General features: G+C 46.0%; 1 pseudogene; it reads right to left on the bottom strand.

Annotated features, from left to right (window-relative positions):
* Positions 1 to 204: 204 nt before the first annotated feature.
* LOC135534829 (talin-2-like) lies at positions 205 to 8,125 on the bottom strand (annotated as a pseudogene).
* Between the last annotated feature and the right edge of the window lie 2,740 nt (positions 8,126 to 10,865).

Genomic DNA, 10,865 nt, shown 5'->3' with positions numbered 1-10,865 from the left:
AATGAACCGTCACAAGCCAAGTCATAGTGGTAGTAGACAACTCCTGGTAGTTAAAGACCCCTGCAGGTGTAGTAGACAGTGGCTATCCATGTCCCATTCTGGGCTTGACCCCACTGTTTGAGTGGGCACATTAAAATGCCAACTTAACGTTGTTGCACACGAGGGAAAGTCAATTTGGGCCACCTACGTGTGTGGTAACATATTACATATAGACACACAGGTACAAATGCACTCAATACACACACACACACACACACACACAGCGGCAGCATGGCAATGCAGCAGGGTATAGCTCAGTTCTCGTCTTCCCGTAGTTCACTGGGTAAGAACTTGTACTGCTGCTGTCTGATCTGAGCCAGCTTCTTCCTGGCCTCCTCCAGCTCTCTCTCCTTCCTAGCATCTCCTCCTGGGCTGCTATGATCTGGACATAGGATAGAACAGGCGCAGTTACTACACAACACCTAGCTAATTAACACTAGGATAGAACAGGCACCAGTTACTACACAACACCTAGCTAATAGGATAGAACGCTTACTACACAACACCTAGGATAGAACAGGCACCAGTTACTACACAGCTTTACCTAGCTAATTAACACTAGGATAGAACAGGCACCAGTTACTACACAACACCTAGCTAATTAACACTAAGATAGAACAGGCACCAGTTACTACACAACACCTAATTAACACTAGCTAATTAACACTAGGATAGAACAGGCGCCAGTTACTACACAACACCTAGCTAATTAACACTAGGAATAGAACAGGCACCAGTTACTACACAACACCCTAGCTAATTAACAGGCACAGTTACTACACAACACCTAGGATAGAACAGGCACCAGTTACTACACAACACCTAGCTAATTAACGCTAGGATAGAACAGGCACCAGTACTACACAGGATAGAAGAACAGGCACCAGTTACTACACAACACCTAGCTAATTAGCTAGGATAGAACAGGCACCAGTTACTACACAACACCTAGCTAATTAACGCTAGGATAGAACAGGCACCAGTTACTACACAACACCTAGCTAATTAACGCTAGGATAGAACAGGCACCAGTTACTACACAACACTAGCTAATTAACGCTAGGATAGAACAGGCACCAGTTACTACACAACACCCTAGCTAATTAACGCTAGGATAGAACAGGCACCAGTTACTACACAACACCTAGCTAATTAACAGTAGGATAGAGCAGGCATCAGTTACTACACAACACCTAGCTAATTACGCTAGGATAGAACAGGCACAGTTACTACACAACACCTAGCTAATTGGCACGCTAGGATGGGGCAGGCACCAGTTACTACACAGCACCTAGCTAATTAACGCTAGGATGGAACAGGCACCAGTTACCACACAACACCTAGCTAATTAACGCTAGGATAGAACAGGCACCAGTTACTACACAACACCTAGCTAATTAACGTAGGATAGAACAGGCACCAGTTACTACACAACACCCTAGCTAATTAGCTAGGATAGAACGGGCGCACCAGTTACTACACAACACCTAGCTAATTAACGCTAGGATAGAACAGGCACCAGTTACTACACAACACCTAGCTAATTATAACATTAGGATAGAACAGGCACCAGTTACTACACAACACCTAGCTAATTAACGCTAGGATAGAACACCGGCACCAGGCTAATTACTACACAACACCTAGCTAATTAACGCTAGGATAGAACAGGCACCAGTTACTACACAACACCTGCTAATTAACGCTAGGGCATTAGCTAATTAACACTAGGATAGAACAGGCCAGTTACTACACAACACCTAGCTAATTAACACTAGGATAGAACAGGCACCAGTTACTACACAACACCTGGCTAATTAACACTAGGATAGGCACCAGTTACTACACAACACCTAGCTAATTAACAGTAGGATAGCACAGGCACCAGTTACTACACAACACCTAGCTAATTAACACTAGGATAGAACAGGCACCAGTTACTACACAACACCTAGCTAATTAACACTAGGATAGAACAGGCACCAGTTACTACACAACACCTAGCTAATTAACACTAGGATAGAACAGGCACCAGTTACTACACAACACCTAGCTAATTAACACTAGGATAGAACAGGCACCAGTTACTACACAGTTACACCTAGCTAATTAACACTAGGATAGAACATGTACCAGTTACTACACAACACCTAGCTAATTATAACAACACCTAGGATAGAACAGGCACCAGTTACTACACAACACTGTAATTAACTAGGATAGAACAGGCACCAGTTACTACACAACACCTAGCTAATTAACACTAGGATAGAACAGGCACCAGTTACTACACAACACCTAGCTAATTAACACTAGGATAGAACATGTACCAGTTACTACACAACACCTAGCTAATTATAACACTAGGATAGAACAGGTTACGCCAGTTACTACAACACCTAGCTAATTAACACTAGGATAGAACAGGCACCAGTTACTACACAACACCTAGCTAATTAACACTAGGATAGAACAGCGCCTACAGTTACTACACAACACCTAGCTAATTAACACTAGGATAGAACAGGTACCAGTTTAACACTAGGATAGAACAGGCGCCAGTTACACACTAGCTAATTAACACTAGGATAGAACAGGCACCAGTTACTACACAACACCTAGCTAATTAACACTAGGATAGAACAGGCACCAGTTACTACACAACACCTAGCTAATTAACACTAGGATAGAACATGTACCAGTTACTACACAACACCTAGCTAATTATAACATTAGGATAGAACAGCTAATTAACACTAGCACCAGTTACTACACAACACCTAGCTAATTAACACTAGGATAGAACATGTACCAGTTAGGCACCAGTTACTACACAACACCTAGCTAATTAACACTAGGATAGAACAGGCACCAGTTACTACACAACACCTAGCTACTATTAACACTAGGATAGAACAGGTACCAGTTACTACACAACACCTAGCTAATTAACACTAGGATAGAACAGGCACCAGTTACTACACAACACCTAGCTAATTAACACTAGGATAGAACAGGCACCAGTTACTACACAACACCTAGCTAATTAACACTAAGATAACATTAGGAACAGGCACCAGTTACTACACAACACCTAGCTAATTAACGCTTACTACACACAACACCTAGGCTAGGATAGAACAGGCACCAGTTACTACACAACACCTAGCTAATTAACACTAGGATAGAACAGACGCCAGTTACTACACAACACCTAATTAACACTAGGATAGAACTAATTAATTAACACTAGGATAGAACAGGCGCCAGTTACTACACAACACCTAGCTAATTAACACTAGGATAGAACAGGCACCAGTTACTACACAACACCTAGCTAATTAACACTAGGATAGAACAGGCACCAGTTACTACACAACACCTAGCTAATTAACACTAGGATAGAACAGGCACCAGTTACTACACAACACCTAGCTAATTAACACTAGGATAGAACAGGTTACTACACAACACCTAGCTAATTAACACTAGGATAGAACACCAGTTACTACACAACACCTAGCTAATTAACACTAGGATATAACAGGCACCAGTTACTACACAACACCTAATTAACATAGCTAATTAACACTAGGATAGAACAGGTTACTACACAACACCTAGCTAATTAACACTAGGATAGAACAGGCACCAGTTACTACACAACACCTAGCTAATTAACACTAGGATAGAACCAGTTACTACACAACACCTAGCTAATTAACACTAGGATAGAACAGGCACCAGTTACTACAACACCTAGCTAATTAACACTAGGATAGAACAGGCACCAGTTACTACACAACACCTAGCTAATTAACACTAGGATAGAACAGGCACCAGTTACTACACAACACCTAGCTAATTAATTAACACTAGGATAGAACAGGCACCAGTTACTACACAACACCTGATTCAAACCAGCCTGTACAACATACTGTACAGTGCTGTCAGCTTCTGATAAATGCTTGGAGTTGTTCCACTTACAGAACTGAAAGGTTTGACAAGAGTAAATCAGGTTTGAACAGTCTACATGTCACTGTGGAGTCTGCCAGAGCGTTGGAAGTCTCACCTGAGCGATTCCTCCCACAAACTTGGTCTTGACCACCACGTGTCATCGTCTGCCTTGGAACGCAGCTTTCTGGGCCGCCCGGACCAGGTTGTCCACCGCCTTCTTTACTGCTTACCAGCAGCCTTTGGGAGGACAGTCCATCAATATCATACCACATAACATGTTACAACTATTACACAATGCTAATCACAAGATGTGTGTTAGTGGGGTTACACTGAGCCCCGTCTCCCCCGGCACCCCCTCCAGATCTGATACAATTAGATAGACGTGTAGGATCTAGGAGTGCCTAGGAGGCAGGGGGCAATTTATTATTCATCATCCTCGTACCTGTAGTCTCTCATGGCCTCAGAGTCCTGGTCAGCTTTAACCTTACAGGCCACTAGGAGCTGGGCTGTGGAGGCTGCCACCTGCTTGGCTGACGAGATCCAGCTTCTCCTCGCTGGCTTGGCCCTGGACCGAGGCATTGGCTGCCTCACACAGGTTACTGGTGGCTGCTGCTACCATCCGGGCCTGTAGGAGAGAACACAGAGAGAACGGTTCATATACATTTCAAAGATGCAATCCCTTAGAATTAATGTGTTCATTCAAGCTCTTCCAAAAAAGGATTGATAAACGTTATTTGGAGGCTTTATTTAGATTGTGTGTGCAGGTGTGTGTACGTACCGCTGAGATGAGACCCTGGGACCACTGACCATCATCACTGCGTTGCTGGAATGGAGCCACCTTGCCCTGAGCCACCAGCTCTCTGGGCAGCTGAGGCAGACTTGACCAGGGCACTGGTGGCCGCAGCGTGGACTTAGCTGCTTCCAGGATCTGCTCCTCAAAGTCCAGCGTTTCATCTGCTTGCTGAAGGGGAGAGCGAGACAGTCACAACTCAGACGTCTCACAGGACGAGACAAAGATAGGCAGCAATCATATTACATGGCAAACGTAATGGTTTTGATGTTGGAGTTTTAGAGTCTTTCAATTTCAAAATAGTTCACTGACAGATTTGTTTACAAATCCATACTGTCTGCACTACAGAAACTTCTCAGTAACATCTGTTATTTGGGCAAACTAAATGAAATAAGAACATGAAACACTTACAACTATTCTATGCCAAGTCATTCCAAGATTAGACCAGTCCCTCACACACACAGTCTGTAGACAGGGCGGGACACTGTAGAAATATGTTTGATATATAGTTGGATTAAATAACAACCTAATATATCAAACATATCAGACAGAGGCCTGCAGAGAAGGCTTCGAGGGTTTATACTCTGATCAGAGTAGTACTTCTACAGTATAGGGACAGATGGGCTACAACTAGAACTACAGGACAGGAGGAGGGAGAAAGAAAAGAGGAGAGAGAGAAAGAGGAGAGAGAAAGAGGGAGAGAGAAAGCGAGGGGGAGAGCAAGAGAGGGAGTGAGTGAGAAGGAAGGGAGGAACAGAAGGGTTAGAAACAGACAGCAGGAAGGGGGAGGGAGAAAGGTATTGAAAGAGGAAAAGAGTGAAGGAGGGAGCGAGGAGGGAGCGAGGAGGGAGCGAGGAGGAGAGAGGAGGGAGAGAGGAGGGAGAGAGGAGGGAGAGAGGAGGGAGGAGAGGAGGAGCGGAGGGAAGAGGAGGGAGAGAGGAGGGAGAGGTGAGCAGAAGGTCAGAATAGAGTAGGAGGTTCCTCCTGAGCGATGTACATGATATCAGCTACAGACAGACTGGTAGACATACCAAAGTACATACAGACGGGTGTACATACAGGAATACAAACATGAATAAATCCAGAGACAGAGAGGTTGCCACTACTTTCACTGTATGTGAGGAGAGACAATACAAGTATTAGACATTCAAATAGTGAATAGAGCATCACCCTATGGATCTAACACTGACTCACGGCAACTGAACACCACAGAATCTTAGTGTCAAAACTGATGAGAGATTGTCTCTAAACAGACAGCCACAATGACAAACACACCAACAATAAAGAGACAAGCACAAGACAAAATTACTGACAGGATTGTCATTCTTGCTCCAACCTATGCATCCCATTTATGTTATTAGTGTAGAAATTGGGGTTAAAAATACCCATGTGGCTTGTGAGGTGTGTTGTGGGTGGTGTAGTCTCCTACCTTGGGCTTGGCTCTGGGTTTCAGCTGCTCCAGTTTCTTAGCTGCTGCTTCGATGGACGCTACCGCCCCCAGCAGCTCCGTCTCTGCTATCACTGTGGGGTCCTCTGGGTCCACCCACTCTGTGCCTGAAACACACACACAGTGAGTTACCACACACAGCAGTGTATGAAGAGCATGCCTCACAATATGAAGACCACAGAGACAGAACAAATGCCACATGACACGGCATGCACAGCAAATGAAGTGTGTTTAAGATTGAATACGCAATCATCTTATCAGTGACATTAAATACGCAAATGAAGAGCATCCACACTGCAATGGACATGGTGATGAGCATTTCACAATGTCTTTATGGTGAAAGGAAACTAAAATGAAGAGCATGATGGATGAATGGGGATATTGTTAGGCGAACGGGCCTGTCAACAGGGACAATTCAACGGTCGGCCTTGAATCACAACTGACTACATCTTAACTTACCTCCTTCTGTGGCAAAGAAGGCAGGAACAGACTGTTAATAGAACACTCTGGATTTTGCAATATATCTGCTAAATGATCATTACTGTCCTATATCATGAACCAGGTGTACAGTAGTTCAGTGAAGTATCTCCTCACCTTTCATGGCCTCAGCAGTCTGGATGAAGTTCAGTAACAGCCCCAACAACACGTTTAGAGTAGAACACCAGCTGCTGCTTCTGCTCTGCTGTGGGCCCTGGAGGACCTGGAGATACACACAGAGTAGAGGTGGTTCAGGAAGACATTCCCATCATCACTATTACTCTATTCTCAATCACAGACACACCCACCCAACCTACCAGCAGCACATGCTCCAGTAGGTCAATGTAACCTGTGGTGCACTCTGTCCCGTAGAGCAGTGCTCTGCTCCGTACGTCCTTGTTCACCTCCTGGTGGTAAGCTGCTTGCTGAGGGACACAGATACACAGTGTTAGGAGTCAGATGTTCAACTTTCCAGGTGGTCAGTATTGATGAGATGAGAAGTAATATCAATATCTATTCTTCCTCTAACATCCACACGGTTTAGGGCCTAGGGATGATCACAACCTTGCATATAGTCAGCATGTTGAACATTGCCGTGCTGGTCAGGGTTTAAGTATACAGGATAGGAGGGTAGGGGACAGAAGGTAGGGGGCATCTTCCCTAGTAAGGAGTATTGATCAGAACCTTGCATGTGGTCAGCATGTCGAAGATGGCCTTGCGACTCAGGTTAGCTGTGGAGATCACATCCTCCTGTCGTGCAGAGTTCCCAGCCGCCACTGCTTTGGCTGTTGCCGTGGTGATGCCCTTGGTCATGCGGATGAACTCTTCAGGCGTGGTCGACTTCTCCGGGACGTCTTTAGACTGGAACACCTGAAGAAATACAACACTCAATATGTTCTTAAAAATCTCACTGATTTAATATATCAAACAGCTCTCCATATAATGTTGAATTGTACAGCTGTGTGCAGTAGCACCTAACAGGGCTATGTCCTATAATGACCAAACACACAACAGGCATACTAACGTGTCCCAATGTGGCAACACTGGTTGTTGAGTTTTAACTCTGGTTTATCTGTCCTGAGTGGGTACTGATAAAGCTTAGAGCTGGAACCACAAACTAATGGAGATCTGTGGTCCTCTGTCAGTTACTAAAGATAAGGATAGCAGGGAAAACACAAGGCCTGGGCCGTTCTAGAGTTCAGAGCTCATCTAGTGACGAGTATATAAACCGTTATGGTTGATGATTCAATATGTCAATGCTTTTATAGTACGTAACTAATACAGCTTAGCTTGAGGACACGTTTCGGCCACAAAGCAGAAGTGAGAGAGCATGTCCATTGTCATCTATCCTAAATGTTAACATGAGCATAAATCACTTTATAGATGATCACTACCGTGAGTTCCTGTTTAATACATTCAATGCAGGCCTAGGGCTTGGCCCCTGCGTGGCCCCCGTCCTCCACAGCCTCACCGTCTCTGGGCAGCAGGGACGCCACGTTGGTCACCATCACCTGGTGGGTTACCAGAGGGGGACAATGGGGGACAGGTCCATGGATGTCAGTGAGAGACAGCACTGGGGGCATCAGAGAGACATCTTGCCTTTGGTGGGCAGAGAGATGTGAAACTTTTTTTCTGTTGACAGTTTGCGTGTGCTGTTGGTATTATGTACATTAACACCATATGGAACTGAAAGACAGGCAGCACAACAGCCATCAACATGAACCAATTCTGCAGCTTGAGCTGAAGTTAATATAAGCCAAACTTAACCTGTTATCTACCGTCTGTCCTCGGGGCTCGAGAAGGTCCATGAGTTAAAAGGAGTGCCCTGGATTACTATGACATGCGTCCCAAATGGCATCCTATTCCCTATAGTAGTGCACTACTTATAACCAGGGCCCCAAGTGAGCACTATATAGGGAATAGGATACCATTTGGGACACAGCCCATCAGTCTGTTAAACTACATTTCCGCATGCGCTAGGTAGGTAGTGGCTAACAGTGATTTTAGATATGGCTTCCTTTCCATTTGAAGGAGTCATTGACTAGCTGGATGAGATGAGAGCATGGGAGTAGATGGGATGTTGATTAATGGCTAGGCCTAAAGGAGGGGGAAGAAATCTGCTGCTATGGCACACAAGGCAGCGTGCCTTCATCTGGTGTACTGGAAGCGCTCACCAGAACACCCTTTATGCACATATCAGACTGAGGAGGCATCCTGCTCACTTCTGCCATGTCTCTGGGGACAACTGGGCGTAGATTACAAGATTTACGAATCTTACAATATTTTATTTCAGAGCACTAGACATAGTTCAAACAGAATTGTTCGGTTGCCCGGACACAGATTAAGCCTAGTGCTGGACTAAAAAGCACTGTCAGGCGATGTATAACAACTGTATAATAAGCTACAGCCAGGAGGGATGATGATGATGCAACAATGCCTGTTCGACAGTGGCCTTAGAGTCCAATACGGGTCTCACTGGGTCTCCTCGCCTTTGGTAGCACTCTTCAGCTGGTACATGGACGGGTCGTCCTGCAGGCTTGCCCGCAGCACACTTAGTGGCTCCTATGAGCTCAGCCAGGGCCTTGGTCACGTTCTTCACTGCGTTGATCAGAACCACCTATACAGAAACACATATCATCAGCTTATTAAGGACACAACCTGGGGTAGAGTCCATCCCAGGTTGTGTACATCAGTAGGTCCCCTAAATAGCTACAGTACTTCCTACTTTTAATAGCAGTCTCTTTGAAAGGAAAGTTGCAGTAGGCCTATGTTATATTAATTAAAAACAGTCTAAAATGGTACAGTAATTTTGTCCACTAAGGAATGTCTGGGAACAGAAGATGTCACCTAAAATGAATAATAGGTCACCTGTGTCTCTGGGTCGTCCAGAGCCGATGCTGGCGGCGCCCAGTTTGACCACGTCAGTGAGCTGTGTGATGGTCTTAGCTGAGGACTGGGCAGCTTGGGCTAGTTTGTCCTGACCGGACGCTGCTCCAGACACCAACATCTTAGTGTCCTCCACAAAGCCTTCGCTGTCTTCAAAATGTTCTCCCTGGGAGGGGTGCGGGAGAGAGACGGACAGACGAAGAGAGACGGAAGGAGATGGTTAAATCTCTAAACTACAGGTGTTACCATGGCTCATGGTTAAACATTACGGTTTCTATTTTATTCCAATGGTCTTATTAATACCATCCTGCTATGAGACGACCCTCCACCAACACAAAGATATGTCAAAACTCTTTTAACCCATTCAAAATGATAGCTCTTAACACTAGAACCCTAAAGCAGTCATTTTGACAGCTTTTTGTTTTATTACTCTGCCATTAACTCTTGCCCCACTCCGTCCTTGACTTTTCCTAAATAACTCTAAAAACACCACCGTTGTTAGAATCTTAATATCACAAACAGAACTGGTGTAATAACCAGTTATCGGAGGGCATGTCATTTTTTAATGTTTTCCCCCTTGCCCCTCCTCCCAACAGTAGGGCCTGCTCTGCTCCTCCTCCCTACAGTAGGGCCTGCTCTGCTCCTCCTCCCTACAGTAGGGCCTGCTCTGCTCCTCCTCCCTACAGTAGGGCCTGCTCTCTTCTCCTAAGGTAGGGCCTGCCCTGCTCCTCCTCCCAACAGTACGGCGGGGCCTGCTGCCTCTCCTCCTACAGTAGGGCCTGCCCTGCTCCTCCTCCCAACAGTAGGGCCTGCCCTGCTCCTCCTCCCAACAGTAGGGCCTGCCCTGCTCCTCCTCCCTACAGTAGGGCCTGCTCTGCTCCTCCTCCCTACAGTAGGGCCTGCTCTGCTCCTCCTCCCTACAGTAGGGCCTGCTCTGCTCCTCCTCCCAACAGTAGGGCCTGCTCTGCTCCTCCTCCCTACAGTAGGGCCTGCCCTGCTCCTCCTCCCAACAGTACGGCCTGCTCTGCTCCTCCTCCCTACAGTACGGCCTGCTCTGCTCCTCCTCCCAACAGTACGGCCTGCCCTGCTCCTCCTCCCAACAGTACGGCCTGCCCTGCTCCTCCTCCCAACAGTACGGCCTGCTCTGCTCCTCCTCCCAACAGTAGGGCCTGCTCTGCTCCTCCTCCCAACAGTAGGGCCTGCTCTGCTCCCTCCTCCCAACAGTGAGGGCCTGCTCTGCTCCTCCTCCCAACAGTGAGGGCCTGCTCT

Source organism: Oncorhynchus masou, unplaced genomic scaffold (assembly GCF_036934945.1).
Source record: "Oncorhynchus masou masou isolate Uvic2021 unplaced genomic scaffold, UVic_Omas_1.1 unplaced_scaffold_4000, whole genome shotgun sequence".
In the NCBI taxonomy this organism is placed as follows: domain Eukaryota; kingdom Metazoa; phylum Chordata; class Actinopteri; order Salmoniformes; family Salmonidae; genus Oncorhynchus; species Oncorhynchus masou.
This window is presented reverse-complemented; position numbering and strand designations above follow the sequence as displayed.